This window comes from Rhagoletis zephyria, unplaced genomic scaffold, assembly GCF_001687245.7.
Source record: "Rhagoletis zephyria isolate East Lansing unplaced genomic scaffold, Rhagoletis_zephyria_1.1 Rzeph_scaffold_00101, whole genome shotgun sequence".
NCBI lineage: Eukaryota > Metazoa > Arthropoda > Insecta > Diptera > Tephritidae > Rhagoletis > Rhagoletis zephyria.
Window position 1 is genome coordinate 428,543 of NW_016157185.1, and position 21,753 is coordinate 450,295.

Genomic DNA, 21,753 nt, shown 5'->3' on the forward strand with positions numbered 1-21,753 from the left:
ACTCAAATAAAACGAAAGACTGAAGCAGCAAACGCGTTCAATCACTCGAATGCCCTGAGCACAGTGTTGCCATCTTTCGATTTTCAAAACGCACCAAAAAAACTTGGCAAAAAAGCGTTTTACCCCACCTAAAAGCACCAAATTTTTTTGAATCAAACATTAAAACTGGTATATCTCCAGAAATAAAAATAGAAGCGCATCAAATGAAAATGATGCCCTAATTAGAAATGAGCAAATAATTTGATGTTTGGGTTTGCAGCTTCAGCTTTTCATCAATCATGGTTGTATTTTAGTCCATTTAAATTTGCAGATTCTTGTAAATTCAGTGCTGCCACAGCCTCAAATATTCCAAATTATTTCAGGTTTTAACTATCTCGAAGTAATTTTAGTTCAGAAAAAAAGGCACTAGGCACAAAATAATTTTTTTCTTGGCGTTTTAATTTTAAAAAGCACTAAATCTAGTGCTTAAACAAAACAAGAAGGCAACTATGCCTCACCAGCCAAGCGGGTGTGCGAACAAAGCCAAAGTGAGCACAAATATGAAAACTCAAAACAGAAAAGTTTGAGCGACAAAAAGGTCCATACTATAGGCCAAAAAACGTATCGGCCGTCAGTTGGTTTCGAAGGTGGCAACGGTGAGCAGCGAAAACGAACGAATTCAACGCATGCTCGCCCAAAACGTCGAGAAACAGCAAACTGGACTGACGTGGTTTTGCAGCTCACGGCGCTCGAAATACTGTGGAGTCTTGCATAAAAAAATATATGAAAAAAAATTAATTTTTAATTGAAGTGCCCTAAACAAAGGTTAAAGCAATGTTTTGAAATGTTTCGTGCATTTTCCGTGAGATCAAAAAAGTTCAACTCCTTTGATGCGAATGTCATTCTACAGTACGCGCCGTCAATATTTGTTCATAACTTTGTTGCTTGTGTGCTTTGGTAAATTTGCAAGTAGTTTTGGCAGAAACGTATTCAGCTTACTTTCAAATTGTGGTGTTTCATTATATAAAGTTTCCTGAATCATAAAATTCGTGCATCGGCCTGAGTGTGTGGCGTAGTGCGTAAAGCGAAAGTCACTTATTAAAATAAAAAAAAACATCCCACGAGAAGTTTTATTTCCCGAAATTCCACTTAATGCCGCCACCGCCTGTAATGATAATAAGTGTTTCAAGCACTTAAATTTAAAGTTCACCAAAAAAACCAGAAACCTTTTTGGCTCAGATCATCTCAATATTTTGAAATTTGTATTCATTTGCAAATTTAACGAAAACACTTCACCTAAACAACGCTGGGTGCGTGTTTCAAATTTGTAATTTTCTTGCAGTAATAAAATAATATAAAATAAGCGAACGCCAAAACGATAAATATAACACAAGTGAAATTGGTGAGATTTGTGTGCCGATATTGTGGCACCGGCGAGCAGAGTTGCAGAAAAAATTCACAAAACAGTGTTCATTTTGTAATGAATTTCGTTACAGTGTAATTAAATTTTAAACTATTCTGTATTCGCACAACTACATACATAGTTTTTTTTTTTGGTTCGGCTTTGTTTTTGAACAACTGGATATTGCTCGACTTTCGACATTACGTGTGTGGATTCCATTAAGCGAGTGCACAAGCGTGAACGCACTGAAGAGCTCTTAACCCGAGTAGAATACAAAAAATGTAAGTATTTTTGTATTTGATATTTTTTCGTATTAAGTGTTCTTAATATACATACGTTTCCGCTTATGCTTGTTGTTTAAAACATTAGACAGATTAATGCTAGTCGCTGAAAAAAAAAACTTGTTTTATTGCTGAAACGCTTGATATTTAATCCGCTTCTTCTGGCTAAAGTGGGCCTCTATTTGTGAAGTCATGTAAACAAATTTGAAAGTAAATGAATCCCTCGGCTTATTTGTTATTTCTGACCTATTAACATTCAGTACGTACAGGGTTCGATTCCTGGTCCTAGCAAAATCCAAATAAGAGCTTTTTCTGGTTGCTGCCGCCCCTCGGCAGGCAATGGCCAACCGGCGAGTGTATTTTTGCCATGAATAAAGCTTCTAACTAAAACAATTTGCCGTTTGGAAGCGGCGCAAAACTGTTGCTAAGTTGATTGTCAACCAATATTTTTCTAAAATACATTTAGTACCTATTCAAGAAAAAAAAACAACAACAGGTGTTTGCGAAAGTTAGCGTGAATTATTTTTTGCATTACCACTCAGCTCTTCGTTTTATATAGATACTACTAAACTTGATTTGTGAGGAGTATTTAGAAATTTTGGAGAGTATTCTCCCAAATATTTGCGGAAATCTTAAAACTTGCATTCCCCATCAAAAGAGTGATAAATAAACCTAAGCAAAACTCACTAATAAGCTTAAAATAAATGGTATCTGGTATGAATCTGCACTGATAAAATGGTCAAATATTAATAGCCTCCTTGGATTCAGTGTTTCCACTCAACAATATTTTTCCTACCGAAATTGGTTCAAAATTGCCGTAAGCCTACCGACGTGTGACTTGCAATAAAAATGTCAACTTCAGGATTTTTAGCGTTTTCGTTTCTACAAAAAATGTTGCCATTTCATTGCCCTCTCCTTAGCGTTTGATCAAAGAGGGCAATGAAAGTTTAAAGAATTTGCCCGCACCACTAGTATACTGTAGCCACTAGCGGCACCCCAGGCATATGCGGCACCCACTTCGGGAGAGCCTGACCTAGACCTTCAATCTCTCCAACTTTCATCCAAATCCTGAGAGGTCGCGCACAGAGGTGGCCGCGATGACATGAAATGCCTCCATACGATTCGACTCTAGAAAAACGACTTGCATTCGGCACGAATCTCGCAATGAGGCTGCATATTTTATGGCATACATCTTTAGATCGGCGAGTCCGGATATGCCCTCCGTTTTTTCAGATTGGCTCTCATTTACGAATAACTGCGAATTGTGTAGAATTTTTAGTTTCGAAAATGTTGATGCCTTCTCAATTTAAATTAAATAAATAACTTAAAAATATAAAAAAATGCAGTCTTTAGCACACACCCATACGTTCTCGCCGAAGCAGAGTAGAGAGCGTTATTGTCCAGGTTCATAGTCCTTTTTAAGATCTTCCGAGGGCACTGAAATTTTACTACTGATTTTTAAGATTTTTTTTTGGTTGGAGGCGTTTCGCATTTTAATCCACATAATATACTTATCTATATCGAGCCCTAACCGCCAAAATAACGTAAGCGACATTTTTTCAAAATTTTCTTTTTGATGCAGAAACGCATCTAGATGCTCAAAGAATATTTCTGCATCAAAAATAAAATTTTGAAAGAAATGTCGCTTACGTTATTTTGGCGGTTAGGGCTCGATATATCTAATACGCGAAGGCATTTTTTGTACAGCATAAAAGATCTGCACCGTTCGCGCGATTTTCAAAAATGGGGTGTCAAATTAACGCGCTTGGCCTGTAGATGTGCAATAAGGTTTTATTTTTTCGAAAGGAGTTGCCACCTGTTAAATAATTAAACTCAAGTTTTTTACTAATCAATGCCCTCAGATCCGCACCGTACGTTCGAATTTCCAAAGTGAGGTACCAAATTAAAGGGCTTAGGGTGCCGATGTTCAAGAAGGTTTTACTTTCTCGAAAAAGTTGCCACCTGTTAAGAAATTAAGCTCAAATTAATTATAAAGTTAAATCAATTGTAACAGTATGGGTATCAACCCATATGGCTTTGAAAAGACTTTATAAGTTAACTACGTATAGGAGGGTTGCCACATGTTTAAAAAAATTTAAATAAATTTTAATTAAAGGAATTTGGTAAGTGAAGTGAAGGTATCGCTATATGGGTGTCATACAAAAGAGGTTTAAGATGGTAGTAGTTTGGAAATATTTTGAATATGGTTGCCACCTATCTTGGAAGTCTAATTGAACTACTTTATACTCAAGTTATATGAAATATTAACGATGGATGTCAAACGAAGGAGCTTCAAGAAATACTTAGTTTGACAATTTAAAACATTTTTGATGTGTTTGAGGGTTGCCCCAGTTTAAAGGACTAAACTAAAATTATTTAATAAGTTAAATGCATTACTAACCGATGGTTATCAATGGAAATGGGTTTAAAATTCTTTATTTAAGAACTATATTTAGGAGGGTTGCCACGTGTTTAAAAAATTAATTTCCACTTAATTCATCACTTACTTGAAATATTTATAACGATGTCAGGCGAAAAATATTTAAGGAAATTATAGTTCAAAAATAATTTTTAAGAGGGTTGCCGCCTGTTTTGAAAGTGTATTTCGTCTAATTATACATAAGTTACATGAAATTTTAAAATATGGTTATCAACGGAACTAGTGTTAAGAAATCTTTACATTCAACATTTGGTTTTTTTTTGTTGAAAACATTAAGCTCAAATTATTTAATAAGTTAAATTGATTGTCAAAAAATGGGTAGCAATCGAAATGGGTTTGAAAATAGTTTATGTCTAAACTGTATTCACGAGAGTTGCCATGTGCTTAAAATAATTAAATTAAACTTAATTCATCAGTTAATTGAAATATGTATAACAAAGCCAGTCGAAAAATTTTAGTTTGAAATTACCTTTAAAGGGGTTGCCACCTGTTTGAAAAGTCGAATTTGTCTTACTTATACGAAAGATACATAAATGAAATATCGAAATATTAGTGTCAAACGAAAGAGTTTTAAGTAAACTATAGGCTGCTAATACTTTTAATTGAAGTTGCCATCAATTTTTTTTTTAAGGTCATCACATCTGCATCGTTGTTTCGAATTTCCAAAATGAGAAGTCAAATTAAAGAACTGGGATTCTACTTAGATGTGCACAGGCTTTATTTTTTGAACTTACAGGGAGATTTGAAATTTGATGAAATGAAAACAGACCCCATGCGAGACCTCTCATCACTGAGAAATGGTTTAGATTAATCATTAGGAATATTTTTTGAGTTTTTGAATAGGATTTCACCTGCTTAAAAAATTTAATTAAATGTTGGCGTTTTGGCGCCATGCGGGCTCACTAGTGTTCTAAAATACTCATATTTTTATATCGGTCTATGTTATTTAGTTTGACAATTGAATGCAATGGTTTGTATTGCATGCGCTCCACGTTTTTCATTTTCAATCGCATAAATTGTTCATGATGACTTTTGCTAAAATTTCAAAAGCAGAAGTTATCAAAACAAATTCTATGGGACTGAGAAATTTTATTTTCTACTTTTTAGTCTGATCATGTATATCAAGAGCTTTTTATTTTATTTTCGAATAATAAAGTGCTAGTTTGAAATAGCAAGGACTTACCGTTGATTTTTGACAATTTTTTGTTCAAGCATTTTCTTCCGTACAAAGTATAAAAATAAAAAAATAAAATATTTATTTATTTAAAATTTTTGTACAACTAAGACAATTCAGTCTTTTATATGTAGATCAACAAAGAATTATAATCTATACAAACATAATTTACCAAGTATGTTCGACATTTTTTTTTATGGAGAAAATCAGCAACACCTTCCCCAAAAAAATTGCCAAAAATCAACGCTAAGTACTAGCTACTAAAATGGATTACGAGACTACATTCTCAGAATGTTTTGTAAAAAGCCCAAAATTTTGATGAAACTTGGTCGTCGAATTTTTCTAATTTTTAAACAAAGTTTGAAATTTTGACTTACATGTTTTTTTTTTAGATTACGAGCTACACATTATCTATATAAACGAAGGGGAAATATCCATAGAATGCTTAAATGTATCTTTTCTATTTATAATTTCGCCACTGTACAGCTGATGTGTAATTGAGAAAAATTACATGATTTAGCTGGCCTTATAATATACATACATACACAAATAAAGACTTATTTAGAGCTCTGAATTCGTTTCACAATATAATGAATTTAAAATTTATAGACTGGTATTTCAATGCCTGCTTAGTAAGGTTTTTACCATAAGTCTCAAAAAAAAAAGAACGAAATTTTGCAAAACTAGGAAGGTAGATTGACACTAATCCGCGACAATGCCAAATTAGGGAAAATAGTCTTAGCACTGAAGGTTATCACACAAAAGCAAATTAAGCATTAAGAAATACATAACTTTAAAATGTCCGCACTTAATTAAGAATCAAGATTGATTGAGATTTTGGCATTGTTATTTAAGTGACTCAACCACCCGCACAGAGCTTTATACATACATACATATACATGTATAAGTGTCAACACATTCACTTCTTTGGCAACAACAGATTCTTAAATCATTTGCCTATTGACGCCTCGGTTAAATTTTATGAGTATGTATAGGTAACAAAGTGCTCAAAAACTATTGGCAAACTACGAATGCATACTGAGGGCGGGCACGTCACAAAACCGCTTTTGCACACCAAAACATATCAAGTCAAAACTCAGACACACGCGTCAAATAAATGATCTTGGCCAAAGCCGGCTTTGTCGAGATCAGTCAGCAGCTGTTATAGCGTGCTAAAATAAAATACTTGGATCGGCAAATGGGTGCGTAGCAATAATGCTTCATTAATGGTTTGTGCAAAATTGCCTCGCAATAAAACCCATTATCGTTGTCATAAGTGAAACAAGAAAAAAAAAATAAAAATGCCAAACTCTCATTGCCATTTTAGCTGTCAACTCATCTGTCAAAATTCAAATTATGCCATACGAAAAAGGGTTAATAGAAATTCAAAGATAATAAATAGCAAGTGTTGAAATGACTATTCAAGCTATTTTTAAAATTTTGGTCATGGTGGCCATTAGTTTACACTCGATCTGATGGCCTAGCAGATTGCAACAAAAATTGTGTAAAGGAGCAAGAAATTAAAAGCAAAACCACAAAAAAAAAACACATAACCGAAACTATGCTCTCTTGTATAATAAATCTGTCGCCGCAGTGTAAATTGCAAGACTAAATAAATTTTAGGCCAGCCTCAACGCACGCTGCCTGCCATTGGAATTTATGTAACTTGCTAAACAAATGCATTATATTTTGATGATGCAACTATGGATTATTTTTTGCAGGAAGCATTCGCGAGAGGTAAATATTGTGGAGGCATAGGTAAAATATGTTATTTAAAATATGTTTACCGTTATGGTGAAGTATTATAGGGTTTTGAACTGAAAAAGGGAATTATCAATAAGAAATAAAGAAATAAAGTAAAAATAAAGAAGAATACGTCTTTCCATTTTTCACAAACATTGTTGGTTCCTGAATGGACAAATTCTTTTTTTTTTGCATTTTCTTTTGCATTACTTTGCTAAAAATGAAGTTTTTTCGAACATTTTTAGGGATGGGCGTAATCAGCAAAATTAATAATTGAATATAAAAATAAGAATAAGATTTCATTCATCATTTCAACAATTTTGAATGACGAATAAATTTTTATTCATCATTCAAGTAATTTCAAAGAACGAAGTAATTTCGAATGACGAATAAATTTTCATTCGTGATTCAAGTAATACTGGATAACGCATAATTTTGCATTTATTTATTCTTTCTTGATCACAGTACCAGGTAGTAGACGATCATGGTAAATGTTCGTGTCTTATATACATATTTATTGTGTGTGAAATATTAGAAAATATAATATCAAAATCTACGGATAACCTGATAGCCAGGCAAGTGTGAACAACCTCAATATATTTGTAAGACTTAGCTTGTTGGGAGTTTTCACTGGCTAAATTTTAATGAGCCCCTATTTTTCTTAATTTTTTGAACTTTGATCATAGTTAGTTTCAAAACTGTCTGTGAAAGTTGCCAAACATGTGGTATTTACCTAAAAGAACATTTATTTTCGAATAAATTGATTCCTCATTCAATGCGATTGCACAAAAATTGTCGAAGTTAAGCAATTTTAGCAAAAATACAGCCTTGATTTTATATGTGTGTATGTGTCGGGCGTGCAGATTCTTTGAGCAGTGTGGCTAAATACAATATAAATATATATACAATGGCTCTTAAGCAAAAATTTTTTTTCATGAAATTTTTGGAAAATATATCATATATCATGTATCTCAAAAACTACTTGGCCGATCTGGACCAAATTTGATATACGCATTTAGCTTGGCCTCCTTAAGCACCGTGTGGAATCGGACAAAAACGATGTGCTCCACCCACAAAACGGTAATTTCAAAAAAACTCAAGGATAGTAATGTTTGTCCGACTTCAATAAAAACCAACACGGTGCTTAAGGAGGCCAAGCTCAATGTGTATATCAAATTTGGTCGAGATCGGCCAAGTAGTTTTTGATATACGCATATATGATATATGCCACGCGCATTTTCCAAATTTAATGAAAAACAATTTTTTTCTTAAGAGCTATTGTATATTCATATCAATTTTGAGTAAATATTGATGAACTCCTTAGCCACATTGCTCAAAAATCTGCACCTCCGGTACATACACACATATAAATTCAAGGCCGTATTTTTGCTTAAACTGCTTAACTTCGACAATTTGTATGCAATTGCATTGGATGAGGTATCAATTTATTGGAAAATAAATGTTGTATTAGATAAATTACACATATTTCGAAACTTTCATAGACATTTTTGAAATTAGCGATGATCAAAAGTAAAAAAATTAATAAAAATAGGGGCTCATTAAAATTTAACCGATGAAAATTCCCAACAAGCTATAAGGTCTATAAATCCTCTTTTCAAAACTTGTTCGATTTTTTAAATCGGATGGAAAATAGTCAAGATATTAATAGATAAGTGCATCAAGTACGAAACGGGTTTTTGGAAATAAAAAAAAAAATTGGAGCGTTCAGGAACTATACGGGACTCATTTTCATGTTGTACTCAACCATACCTAAAATCTACACTAGGTTTTGTTTCTGGTGTATTTCATGACTTTTTTTGTAGCACTGTGTTATCTTTATGTTATGTTATGTTATGCATATACAAAATGGATGTGTGGTGGTAAAGCAATCATTCAAGACTACGTTAAAAGCGCCAAAAAAATGTCCAAGTAACATCACCGTCAAGAGAAATTTGTTTTTTTATGTTTAACTTGGAAGTTACACGTATTAATAACATGAAAGCAAGTTGCAATACACTCACAGTTTTTACTAATACACTCGCACACTAATACACAACTTGAACGTCGTCTTGATATCAATTTTTCCTTTCAAGTCGTGAGGCAACTTGAAAGTCAAGTCAAACAGCTGATCACAGTTAGTCTGCTCCCGTACTTCGGGATTTAGTGAAAAATAGCCAGGAAGCATTACTGCAGGTGTCATAAATATGTGTGCGGGAATGAGTAAACTTGACTATCAAGTAGCGTGCGAGCTGCGTCACAGCTGTCAATTCAAATGAATTTTGACGAGCAGTATGTGTGATCAACTTGAAACTAAGTTCTTGATCGTGTAACTTCACAGTAAAAAAAAAAATAGGATTTGAGCGTTTCATCATCATCAATCATTCAGCTCTACGGATTGTGGCACAACTACATTGCTTATAATATCAGAAAATACTTAAAAATAATGCAACGCCAGAACCACAGAAACTGTATGTGTAGGGTAAGTGTGCGCGTCGATGGGTCCAGGATTATGACAGCCCTATTTTAATGAGAAACCTTTTCATGGCAAAAATAGACTAGGAGGGTTTCCCTTGCCTTCATAGGGGCGACCGCTACTAGACGAAAACTTTTTTTAAGTTAGACATCTTAAACGAGCTTTACCTAAATGCACATGCATCGGGCGAATGTGTGGACAGAAAACTTACGGTCGCTTTTAATGCTGCTTGGGGTAGGAAAAGACAAGGACAATGAAAAAACAACGTTATTGTTAGAGAAACATATATGATAACGACAGAGGGAATGCATGGCAACTGGCTACTGAGTCTAGTAGCGAATTTTCTGTTTCCCGTATATGACGATTTTGTTATTTGTTTACATAAATTGTTAAACACATAAGAGAAAAGTTACTTCGAAATGTAATGGCAAAAAAGTAAATTCTGATGTTGTCTGCGCTTTTCTGTATACTTTGATCAATCGTTATACATATACAATTAAAGGAGCGTGAGCTTATGAAAAACTTAAGCTTTTCATATAGATATTCCGGCATTTTATAAATAAGCCATTTAAACTTAAAAATACAATTACGAGCATTTATATAGTTTGTTAGGTCACAGCCAACTAATGCGTTTCTAAAGGTAGATATATGGTCAAATTTCTTCAAGCCATATATGTGCATACCTAGTGGCATGGTTGAATGCAACATCGAGTTTGTGCAGGGAATGAAAGTCCCATTTGCTGTACACTACTTCGAAGTAAGTAATAAGGGGACCAATCGTGTTCAAAACCAGCTTCGTTTTCGGGCCTGAATGCACGAAAAGCGAGGGTACTCTCAGGCAACGCACGGTGTAGTAGATTTTACTCACAACTTTATTGACGTGGTCCTCACAAGTCATCCTAGAATTGATAAAAAGACCCAAGATTCTCACATTGATGACTAATTTAAGCTTGATAGAACCAATATAAGAGTGAAGAATATCAGAAACTTGGATTTTATCTTTGCAAATTGGGAGTACATAAGATTTTAGAGCATTGAGGCTGAGAGACAGACCACTCAAGAATCGCGCGCAAGTCCGCATTATGTTATGGTTAGATATAAACATTGGTCACAAATTGGTCTGCTATCAGTGGACTTGCAATGGGCAAAGTGCCTCATGCCCACCTTCCTTTAACAGGGGGGTTTTTCACTTGTTCTCTCTTACAGGGTCAAGTTCTTGGGCGTCGTTGGCTCTTTACTGATATGAGAATACCATGCCATGAGGAAGAGATGAGGCCTCTCTCCAAAAATCATATACTGCCTATATGAAACCATAATCAAGCCAATCATGTTATATGGGGTCATCGTCTGGTGAAATTCACTAGAACAGACTACTCTTCTTAGGAAGCTAAAGCGCGTGCAAAGGGCGGCCCTCTTTGAAATCAGCGGGGCGTTCCGGACCAGTCCTACTCTAGTGCTAAATGCTATGTTCAGTGTCGCACCCGTTGACATTGTGGACAAAGCAGCGGCAGTTCGCTCAGCCATTAAGCTCAAAGGCTGTAGTTTCTATTTCAACCCAGCGTATGGGCCCTCGACGATTCTCAAAAACTTCGACTTCTTACCGGTAGAAATGGATCGAAATGCTCTGAGGCTGGCTCCAAGTGGATCATTCTCCAAACAAAGGCACAATAAAAATCTTCACGGACGGATCGACGCTGGACGGGAGAGTTAGAGGAGGTGTATATTGTCGGGAACTCTCAATAGATCTTATGTTCAGACTGCCAGATCTCTGCAGCGTCTTTCAGGCAGAAGTGGCCGCTATAAAAGAGGCAGCCGATTCGCTATGCACCAATGTTTTGCCGGCTAGGAGGGTAAATATCTACTCTGATAACCAAGCGGCAATCAGGGCGCTGGGGTCGCTGATGGTACAATCGAAACTGGTCGTGTAATGCCTGACCTTTCTCTGGCCCGCCTCGGAATACTTCCAAATCAAGTTGATTTTGGTCCCGGATAGTGATATCAGTGGAAATTGCAGGCCTGATGAATTGGACTCATAGTCGACTCTGTGAGCGCTGGGCGAAAACCCCGACATACAAAGTTACAAAGTCTTTCTGAACGGTTGTTGGCTACTGCTGCTGACTAAGCGCCAGCTCTCGAGTCTTACAGGTTTACTTATTGGAATGTCCTTAGGAACCCACCCGGGTCCCTACTGCAGCCGTTGTTTAGAAGACATGGTGAAATCATTTCAGCACTTCCTTCTACGCTGCCCAACTTTCTCCAGACTAAGATTTCAGCAGCACTCCCTAAAAGCTCTCCGGAGTGGACATAAGGTTCCTGCGCCATTTTGTTTTGGGTACTCAGCACTTCGTCCAACTGAGTTATATAATGTGGTAACACAATAGACTGTTATTAATGTCTAAGCGAGACTCACTTAGTGAGTAGATATTGCCATAAAAAAGGTGAAATATGGAAAATTATAAGTGCGTATTGGAATGAAAATGGTAATTGTGAAAACCTGTATAGCGTGAGTTTGAGTATGTGCAAATATGTATATAGTTACAATCACCGATACATATAGTAAAATTATTACATATTAGGAAAACGCATCAGAAGTAACAATGCAACGCTGTAGCATTCCTTTAATCATTTCGTGCCGCACTACTTTAGCATCTTTCCTTTTTACCGCTGTTTGCGGGAACCTTAAATTGTGTGATTTTGGTATGGAGATATTTGCCGTATCGGACGAGAGTCACTCTGCTCTTTACCTTCTGCGTCATTAGTAGCCAGATGATTTCTTTCCAGTGAAAATGAGCGGTTTTGTTTACCTCAACGGTTTCTTTGTGGCCCTATACTATGTCGCGTTTTGTCAGTCGGACGCATTGACTTAACGGATGGAGATGTATTAATTCTGACAAGCCCATAAAGTGTAAAACTTATCCGTCTTTAAATACGTTTTTATTATTGCTCACGGATACATAAGCTATACAAATTATTAAAGTTCGAGCACATTCATGTGACTTCAGTTTGACTTGCCATGCTCCCGGAAATTTAAATGAATGCTCATAAATAGAATGTCCATAGTGGAATGCTTTGTTTTTTTTTCTGTAAACAAAACAACATACGCATTTGCTTAAAAACATTTCATTCCACTTATGATTTACCTGTTGTTGTAGCATATGTATGTATATTTGTGAATAGCAATACTCTTAAATTATTTCTCCGCTCGCCGGACAGTTGAAAGTAGTTTTAATAAACTTTGAACGCCAATAAATTTTTGCTGATACTAAATAAATAGTACATATTTGAATCGACGTAAATTTTTTTTTTATAACTTGGCGATTGATCTACTATCCAGCCGACCGACGGTGTGCCATTATAAGCTAATTGAATTGTTAACCATATTAATGTACATTAATGAAATGTGTGCATACGTACATTTGTACATATGTACTAGGGTGAGCAGCCCGGTTTTCTTAAACCGGCTTTCACCGTTCCATTTTTGCGCATTATCATCGTGTTTTCATGAAATACTGATTTTTCGAATATCAAATAAACCATATCAAACTTTACTGCAAATATATTTTATTTTACTGAAAATTGAATAAAAAAAGATATTTATTTTTTTAAACCCAAACATTGCGACATTTTCCTTAAGATTGCTCAACTGAAAAACTGATTTTTTGTTTCTGTCGGGTTAATGGCTTACCCCTAACTTCTCTTAATATTATATTAAAGGGAGCCGAAGGCGTTGCAGCTAGAGCCGTGCTTCATATTTATTTATAAGTAAATTTCATTTTAATAAATAAATACATACACATATGCATATTTACATATATTCTCAGTTATAACGGAATTGTAGAACATAAGTGATTCCAGTGGGAAGTTTATTATATCTGATTGAGAATTCCATTCAGAAAATTATTTCAAAACCACTTAGAAGTACAGGTGAATGTTGATAATCCGAAAAGTTATTTTTACAACATTGACCATTCTGTTATCTGAATTCATAGAAACGATGGAGTGCAATAAGGCCCGTGCAAATAACGCCCATTGGGTTTATTTCCCAATAAAAGAGAAATAAAGCCCATGGGCGTTATTTCAAATTCGAAGGGGAAATAGAGCCCACCAATAAAAGGCACAAAGCCCGCGGTCTTTATTTTCTTTGCGAAAGAGAAATAATGGCCGCAGGCTTTATATCCGAAAGAAAGGGAAATAACGCCCGATTGATTTATTTCATAAAAAAGGAAATGAAGCCCGTGAGTAATACTTTATCTGGCTTTATTTTACTGAAACATTCCAATTATGTATACAGGCATACATTTGCATAAAATGGAACGTATTTTAAACGAATTGTCTCTATTTTTGTATACGGTGTAGTTCTGCAGTATACGCATAAAATCGAACGGTATTTTTGCCAATAACCGATAAGCGAATTACTGGAAATTAAAGGTAAATTGTTCCTGTTTTTTACCGTTAAATGCGATGCGCATATTTGTTCTCATTGTTCTCATATGTATTAAATATAAGCATTGGAATTTGGTAATTTCAATATCTTCGTATAATAAAGGAAAACAAATATTTAATTCAATGTTATCATATTAGTTAGTTTTTATTTAGAACAGGGGTTTTGGATGTAAAAATTCTAAACTGGAGACTAGAGCCACAATAAAGATGAAATAACGCCCACGGGTTATATTTCACCGGCAAAAGACAATAAAGCCCGCGGGCATAATTTCTTTCCGCCGGCTTTATGCTTCTAAGTTATAATTTTCGAAAAGGCAATAACGCCCGTGGGCTTTATTTCTTTTTTTTTAGGAAATAAAGTCCATGGGCATTATCTTCGCGGGCCGTATTGCACTCCACCTATTGAAACTCTATAGCACGGATCGCATAGGTTTCGCATGTTTTCAATATTAGGTTTCTAATGTTAATATAACGTGTTACAGTGGTAGAATCTCGCTACCGAGCGACTTGTTTATAACACGAGCTAAATTTGGATTCACAATGTACTTCTTTAAATTTAAATTTCTGAATTCTTTAATTAGAACTTATACAAGTATATTAAGGAACTCCGATAGTTAATTCCGGTTATCGCCTTACTCAAACCACGAAAAAAATTAAAAAAAATGAAATGAAATTTCTTAAGAAATTTAATTAAGATAAAATTAGACGTAATTTTTCTAGTTACTTTTATTTATTCTACTTTTAATCGAAAATACTTTCCAACAAGCTCGTTTTGTTGCTGTTTTCTTGACGAAAGCTTTACATATTGCCTATTCGATTTTTTTAATTGATTTGTAAAATAAAATCAGTTCATCCGGGTTTCTCTTAATTTTAAAATTGGGTTCCGGATATTTTCACATTGCTTTTTTTTCAAATAATTCGAAAACCGTTATAGGGCGAGTAATCGAACACCTTAGTATTTACATGTGTACATACATACATAACAATTAAAAACCAGAACAAACCTATGATCGGTGTATGCAGTTTAATTTGCGATTTTCGTGCTATGTCATTCAGCTCAATATATCATTGTACATTGTGTGGATACTCATGTCTACATGAATACTTTTAAAAATCTAATTCAAATTTATTTGTTCATTTTTAATATGCGGAACTCTGTAAGCAAAACATTCAATCAAAGGTGGTAGACACAGGAAAGCGCCAACAACTTAACAAATGTATCTCATTGACATTACACATTTTTATGATATTAATTTTTATTTATGAAAATTGAATGTAAGCAAAAAATGTATTGCCTTGTTAACATGTTCCTAAGTTATAATTTTTTTTAATGATAATGCATACACATTTAACCATTTACCCAGTCATTACGTTTTGAAAATCGCCCACTTTAATAGCCTTTAATTAAGAAATACTGATATATGAGATCCATAAACAGTGTACTCACGGTAACGAGAACTATTTAAAACCTGGTAAACTATACTCCCATACCAATATACATATCGTCGTCTAAAGTACAAAACCGCGTATCAACAAAATGCAAAACCGCGTATGTGAGGTTGCATAAATTATTTTCTAGAGCGTAATAACACTCATATTTCAAAATGGTTCTCTTTTTTCTCAAGAAATCGCATTCCTGGCTAGTATATTTCAGGACGAATGGATGAGGAATGCGGTTACGTGGTTTTGCAGAATGACGATACGCGGTTTTGTACGACGATATGTATTGAGGCTTATGTAACATTTACCCCGAGGAGTTACTTGAATTTGCATTTCTTTGATATACTTAAGTTTTTTGGAGAAGTAGTGAATGGTATTAACACTCCGCGAAAGAGATATAGAGGAACTAATGTTATTCGGTGGCATACAGATGGAGGTGATTTGTAAATAAAACAGTTTTTTCATTACGAGTTGGTTTCTCAAACTCAGAATAAATAAAATTGTACGTACATGCGTATCTACATACATATGTATTTAAGGGTCTAAATCATGGAGGAGGAGAATTTAGTTTCATTAAAAACAAGTATTTTAACTATATTATTAAATTAACTTTACTCTGTTACACCGAGAAAAAAATTTTAGAATTAAAAAAAATGCTAAATTTAAAAATATTCATATGAAACAGCACCAACCCAACTCGTAATAAATACCCCCATATTAAAATGAAACGTTTTGCTTTATGGATGATTTTTCATAATTCAGCTAAAAAAAAAAAAAATTAATTTGCATGCTGCCTGTAATGGGATTTTAACCCTGACCCTCTGGAAATTAACAAACCCAGACATGTGAATGCATGGTATGAAAATATTATTTTAAAACACGAACATTTTAAAATGATAAACAAATAAAAAGTAATAATTTTTACAATACTTTTTTCCCTCAGTGAATTCATCACATTTTTCTAAATAATACAACGCGTTTTTTCTCTCAGTATATGAATTGAATTAGGTTGTCGTCAATTTAGTTTATTTTTGGATTCATCGCGCGAAACGTACTGAATGTTGAACTAGAAAGTCATTTAGGGAACGTTTTTAAAACTTAAAAATATAATAAAAGAAATATCCGAAATGCATACATAAATATGTGTAGTTAGTTTATTTTGTATGGCTCGGATGGAGTTTGCATAAAGTGCCGAAATATATCAAATTTAATTAAAACATAATATTTAAAGTGTATTTTACTTGCTCTTCATTATTCGGGAACGTTTCCGAAATGACGACACCGCCATTATCTGTCACGCTAGACGTACATAAAATTGCAACTAAATGTTTCAAGTAGAAATGTTTCAAGAGGTCAAAGGTCACAAAAAAGTTGTTTGTCAAAATTTTGTTAACGGTAACTTTTGCGAAAAAATTACCTGAGGTTTTCGCGGATTGCGCATATCTTAGTTTTTTTGATTTTTAAAGAGCTTGTGGAGCCGAGCGATGCGCTCTTGGGAAACCCTTCTGAGAAATACTCAAATTTTGTGATAACATAAAAAACTTTCCGTTCAAAAGGACATTTAGGAAACTGGATTTATCACCAAAAAAAACTTTTTTTTTAAAACAAGGAATAAGAGCCGTCTGAAAAAAAAGAAGTATCCCTCACAATTTAAGGCAAAATTTTATCCATTTGGATACACTTGTATCAAAACGGCAACACTGAGTACTAGGGTTGGGTAGTGGGGGCTTGAAATTCAATTTTTCCGAATTTCGAACATTGCCCAACCATTCTATTAATCGATTCGAAATTTAGTGGTGCAAATTCGATTTAATTCGATTTTTTTCGAATTTTCCAAAATTTGTTTGAAGTGAAACTTCTTAATCGAGTTCGGAGATATTTGCGTTAAATATTTAACACCAAGTCATAAAATCTGTATCGCTCACTCAATTTCAAAAAATGAAGTGTCAAATTAAACGCTTGTCCTTTGGGTCTGCAACATAGTTTTAGTTCTATGAAAAGGGTTGCCACAGGTTAGAAAATGAAATTCAAATAATCGCTTCCGCAGATGTTAGCGTTAAATATTTAACACTAAGTCATAGAACTGTATCGTTCGTTCGATTTTCAAAAAGGAGGTAGGTGTCAAATGAAAGCGCTTGCACTGTATATGTGTAATATGGTTTTAGTTTTGTGCCATATGTAAGAAAATCAAAATCAAATTATTTAGTAAGTTAAATAAATTACCTCAATATGGGTATCAATCGAAATAGTTTTGAATAAACCATATTTTTTAAATACATTTAGGAGGGTTGCCACCTGTTTGAAAAGTTTAATTTATTTAAAGAAGTGTTGTGTTTAAAATACTATGCAACAATTAAAATATTTTTGAGGTGCTTGAAGAGAGTGTTGCCACCTGTTTAAAAATTTAACTCAAATTACATTGTGCGACAGCCGAAACTAGCCCGGACTTTATTAACATTTTCTGTAAGTATACCCATCCAGTAGTAAAACACTCGATGGATTTCCAAAACTTAGCTCGTATTTTTATTTTATGGCCTACTAAAGTTTTCATATCTTGTCCTAAGTACGTACAGACAGCCGCATTTATACTAAAATTTAGTTTTAAAACATAACTGGATATCTGAATCCTTATTATTGCCCGAAGGAACAATAATTTCATTAAAGTGTATTCGCAGACGTTCAACCGTCAATAGCGAGCACCATGATATCGGACTTTTTGTTGACTGAAATTGAATTGAATTGGTTTTATGTGAAGTCAAAAGTCTTCGTCGATAAGCCAGCTATGATTCAAAAGAAAATTCAATAGAAAGAGCAATTGAAAATTTGGCCTTACTTATGGACAACATTTCAATGAAATTGTTTGAAACAAGTAAAGAAGTATAAGTTCATGCGAAACTGAACTTTATATACCCGGTGCACGTGTTAAATATCGTTTTTTTTCACCTTTCAGTAAACTGCATGATAAGCAAGAGTAGTTTTCCCTACGTCAAACAGTTTCAATAATATGCTATGATATATTGAAATAATTAGAGCAAGTTTGGTGGGAATCGATAAGGGTGGTGCCACGCCCATTTTACAAAAATCAATAATATTGTGTTTTGTTAAGAGACTGTTGTAATTTGGCGTGTTTAGACATTGAAATATTGGAATTTTGCTATTTCTGAAATTTACAGTTATAAAATTTTTGCACAAAGTTTGAAATCTGGATTTATATGGTGTTTGTTATACATGGAGCTAGACTTTTATCGAAAAATAATAAACATCAAATAAACAAAAGAAAAATAGCCAAAATTGATCAAAATGTTGCTGGCTTAATTAGCTGATCACAAGTGTATGTATCCAATGATCGGATCAAAACCAGATTGGTATGGGACCACCTCTGAGACACTGAGATGCAAAATCCGTTGACGTGGTCCAAAGTTATGCGGTAACATACATAAAAAAAAAATTTTCCGACGACTGATAACCTCCTCCATTTTTGGAGGTCGGCTATAAAGACTGTTATATTACAAATAGTTTTTCACCGTAAACACATGGATTATGAAGAGTATATGAAACTATTTTATTTTATTTTGAAAGAAGGCCGAAAATGCTCGAAGAAAACTAGTTTTTCCCATTTTTTAGCCTGGTGGATTCCGCGCTAAAAACACACTTTTTGATATTTTGGACTGTTACATTACATTAAAAAATACTTTGTTACTTTGTTTTCATATAGAAAGCTAATCGCTCATTTTTTCGAATATTTTTTTAGTAACTTCAAAGTAATACAAGGTAAACGAAGAGAGTGGTGGTCCTTATATACTCTACTTATATACTACTCTTTAGTTTCATGTTGTGCTTTTTTAATTTTCATTAATTAGAAGGTGTCTCGGGATTAAGTGAATTTTTATGTTAGAGAGAAGGAGATTCGTGTTGATATTTATGTTGTCCGATACCTTAGAATATGTGTTTATCCTTGGTTTCATTTTCGGCAATTCGGGCCATATGTATGCGGTATAAACGAAGGGTTACATTATTTACGTAACGTTTTATATGATATAAATTGGGTATTCGCTTCTCAAAGTGCTGCTATTGGGTTATTACTACATTACAAAAATTTACTTAAAATGCACTGTGCGAATTATTGGGCAAGTGAAGTAATTCAATGAATAAGGAAAAAAACCCATTAAACGAACATACAAAAAACAAGAAAATTTGCGAACACAAGAAAACAAAAATTATTTTACATTTCTTTAAAGAAAATATCTAAATATAAAACTAGCGATACGACACCAAACCTTTCATATGATACATTTGCTATGAACGAAGTGAGACAATGAACCCATAAAATACAATTAAATAGAGAAAAAAACAAAAATAAAATATACCCGAAATTCCCGCCTTTCACAATGTTTCGGAAAAGAGACTCATTAAGGTATAGGTACATATGTATGTACATACATGTAGTCGTTAATGCAAATGGCAGCATTTAACTAGTCAACTGTTAATTTATGCCAAACGACGAGCGAATCATGACTGCACTTTTAACACTATTCTTTTTTTTTGGCTTGTATTGCTCAGTTGTTTGCATTTTGCAATTTCTATTTGCGTAGCCGCGAAATGGCACTCGTAAATTAAATGCTAGATGGATGTGCCAAGTTGCAATGCTCTGTCTACAAGCAGGCAAACTCAAGTTAATGTAAAGATGATTGGCAGTTAATAAGAGTTAACTACTAACTATTTGCCTTAATAAGTGACTACTGGGCACCCGCCCATTTGAGGATACGATAGCGTTTATTTCAAATATTATCTGATAATTTATAGTCAAACTGAAAATTAATGGCTTGAAAAATGATAATTTTACACATCTAATTAAATATAAACGCAGGGTTAAATAAGTAAATGCATACATACATATGTACATTAGATTGCATCACCAAAAAAGTTGCGGGTTTTCCGGCGGGATTACAAAACCTAGTATATTTTAAGACTTCTACAAAAATATTTCGGAAAAATATTAAGATTTAAGTGGGCTGGAGCGGTTTGAGTTTTTTATGAATAATAATATTAAAAAATTTATCAACGGAATCTTAATAATGAGATTTTTGATGCTGTTTTTTTAGCTTTTTTCAAAGATTTGTCTACGAAAAACTTGAATAACTGCTCCAAAACTTTACCGATATAGACTTATGTGGTATCAGTAGAAAGGTATTTTCTCACCCTTTTTATTTTTTGCAAAACAACGCATTCACGTCCCAATGTTTTCTTTATCAAATACCAACACATCTTAATTCAACATGGAATGGCACTCGTTTATCTTAGCTTCCTCTTTCATACTTTGAATGAGCTTATTCACAAAGAAATTAAAAGGTTGAGAAAATACCTTACCAATGATACGTACTAAGTCTAAATTGTTAAGGGTTTGGCTGAGTTATTCAAGTTTTTCTAAAACCAGTCTTTGAAAAAAGTTCAAAAGCCTCATTATCATAATTCCGTAGAACATTTTTTTTTTTATATTTTTATGCAAAGTTTTAAAGCTTAAACTGTTTAGTCATCTGAGGCATTTTTATTCAAACAATTAATAAAAAAACTTTTTTATTAATAAAAACTCAATTTTTGGAGGTATTTTCAAATCGTTTCAGTTCACGAAATTAAAATATAATAGATTTTATAATTCCAGTGGAACAACAGTACCGATTTTTTTTTTATGGGGAGTGAAGCGGTCTAATGTACATATGTATGTATTGTATAATAAATGTATTTCCATACAATACGGACATTATGGCAATGACAATCATCTAATTGAGTACGTTATAGTAGGTGTTCTAAATTCAAGTTTAAGATTTTAAATAGCATAACGTAGCCTCCGCGGTAAAAGCTACTAATTGCAATTTATGGTCAAAATGACTTTTTGGTACTAACCGAAAGGCGGGAAATATCTCAACATGCTGGTGAAAGCAAATAATAGCGTTTTCAGATAAACTACGACCCTATTAGACAGCTAATCACTAAACGTCAGGAGCAATTTAGAGGAACATCGCAGTCCTCTTGGAAAACTGGAAAACCTTAATATACCCTATCTTGGCAGCGGCTTCCAGGTTAGGCAGCAAGGCGGACCCCAGGAGACTAATTCACAGTCTGCTAAGGGCAGGACACTCACGTAGGATATGCCCCTACTGTCTTCTCTTTCATTCTGCATCCCCTAAAGATCTTATCATTGGTCCGAGCCAGTCTTAAAGCATAGGTCAAAGGACCTACTGAACACTTCACACGAATTTTCGATGTATTTTGGACTCTCACACTGCGATCGTTCTAGAAAGTTTGGTAAGCAGATTTCCCTCGCTATTAATTGACTGTCTACTTCAACGTACCACAGATGCATAGCTGTTTATAGGTCTA

At 34.0% G+C, this 21,753-nt stretch overlaps 1 protein-coding gene across 2 annotated transcripts in view; it reads left to right on the forward strand.

Annotated features, from left to right (window-relative positions):
* The first annotated feature begins 632 nt into the window (after window positions 1–632).
* Window positions 633–21,753, forward strand: part of spz5 (spatzle 5 Toll-1 receptor) — a 48,823-nt gene continuing 27,702 nt past the window's right edge. The window contains exons 1-2 of one of the 2 annotated variants that reach the window (XM_017632976.1): window positions 633–804; window positions 1,322–1,662. The gene's annotated coding sequence lies outside the window, so the exon portion shown is untranslated. Of the gene's footprint in view, window positions 1,663–21,753 lie in introns of both variants that reach the window. The other variant, XM_017632986.1, reaches the window with a different exon arrangement.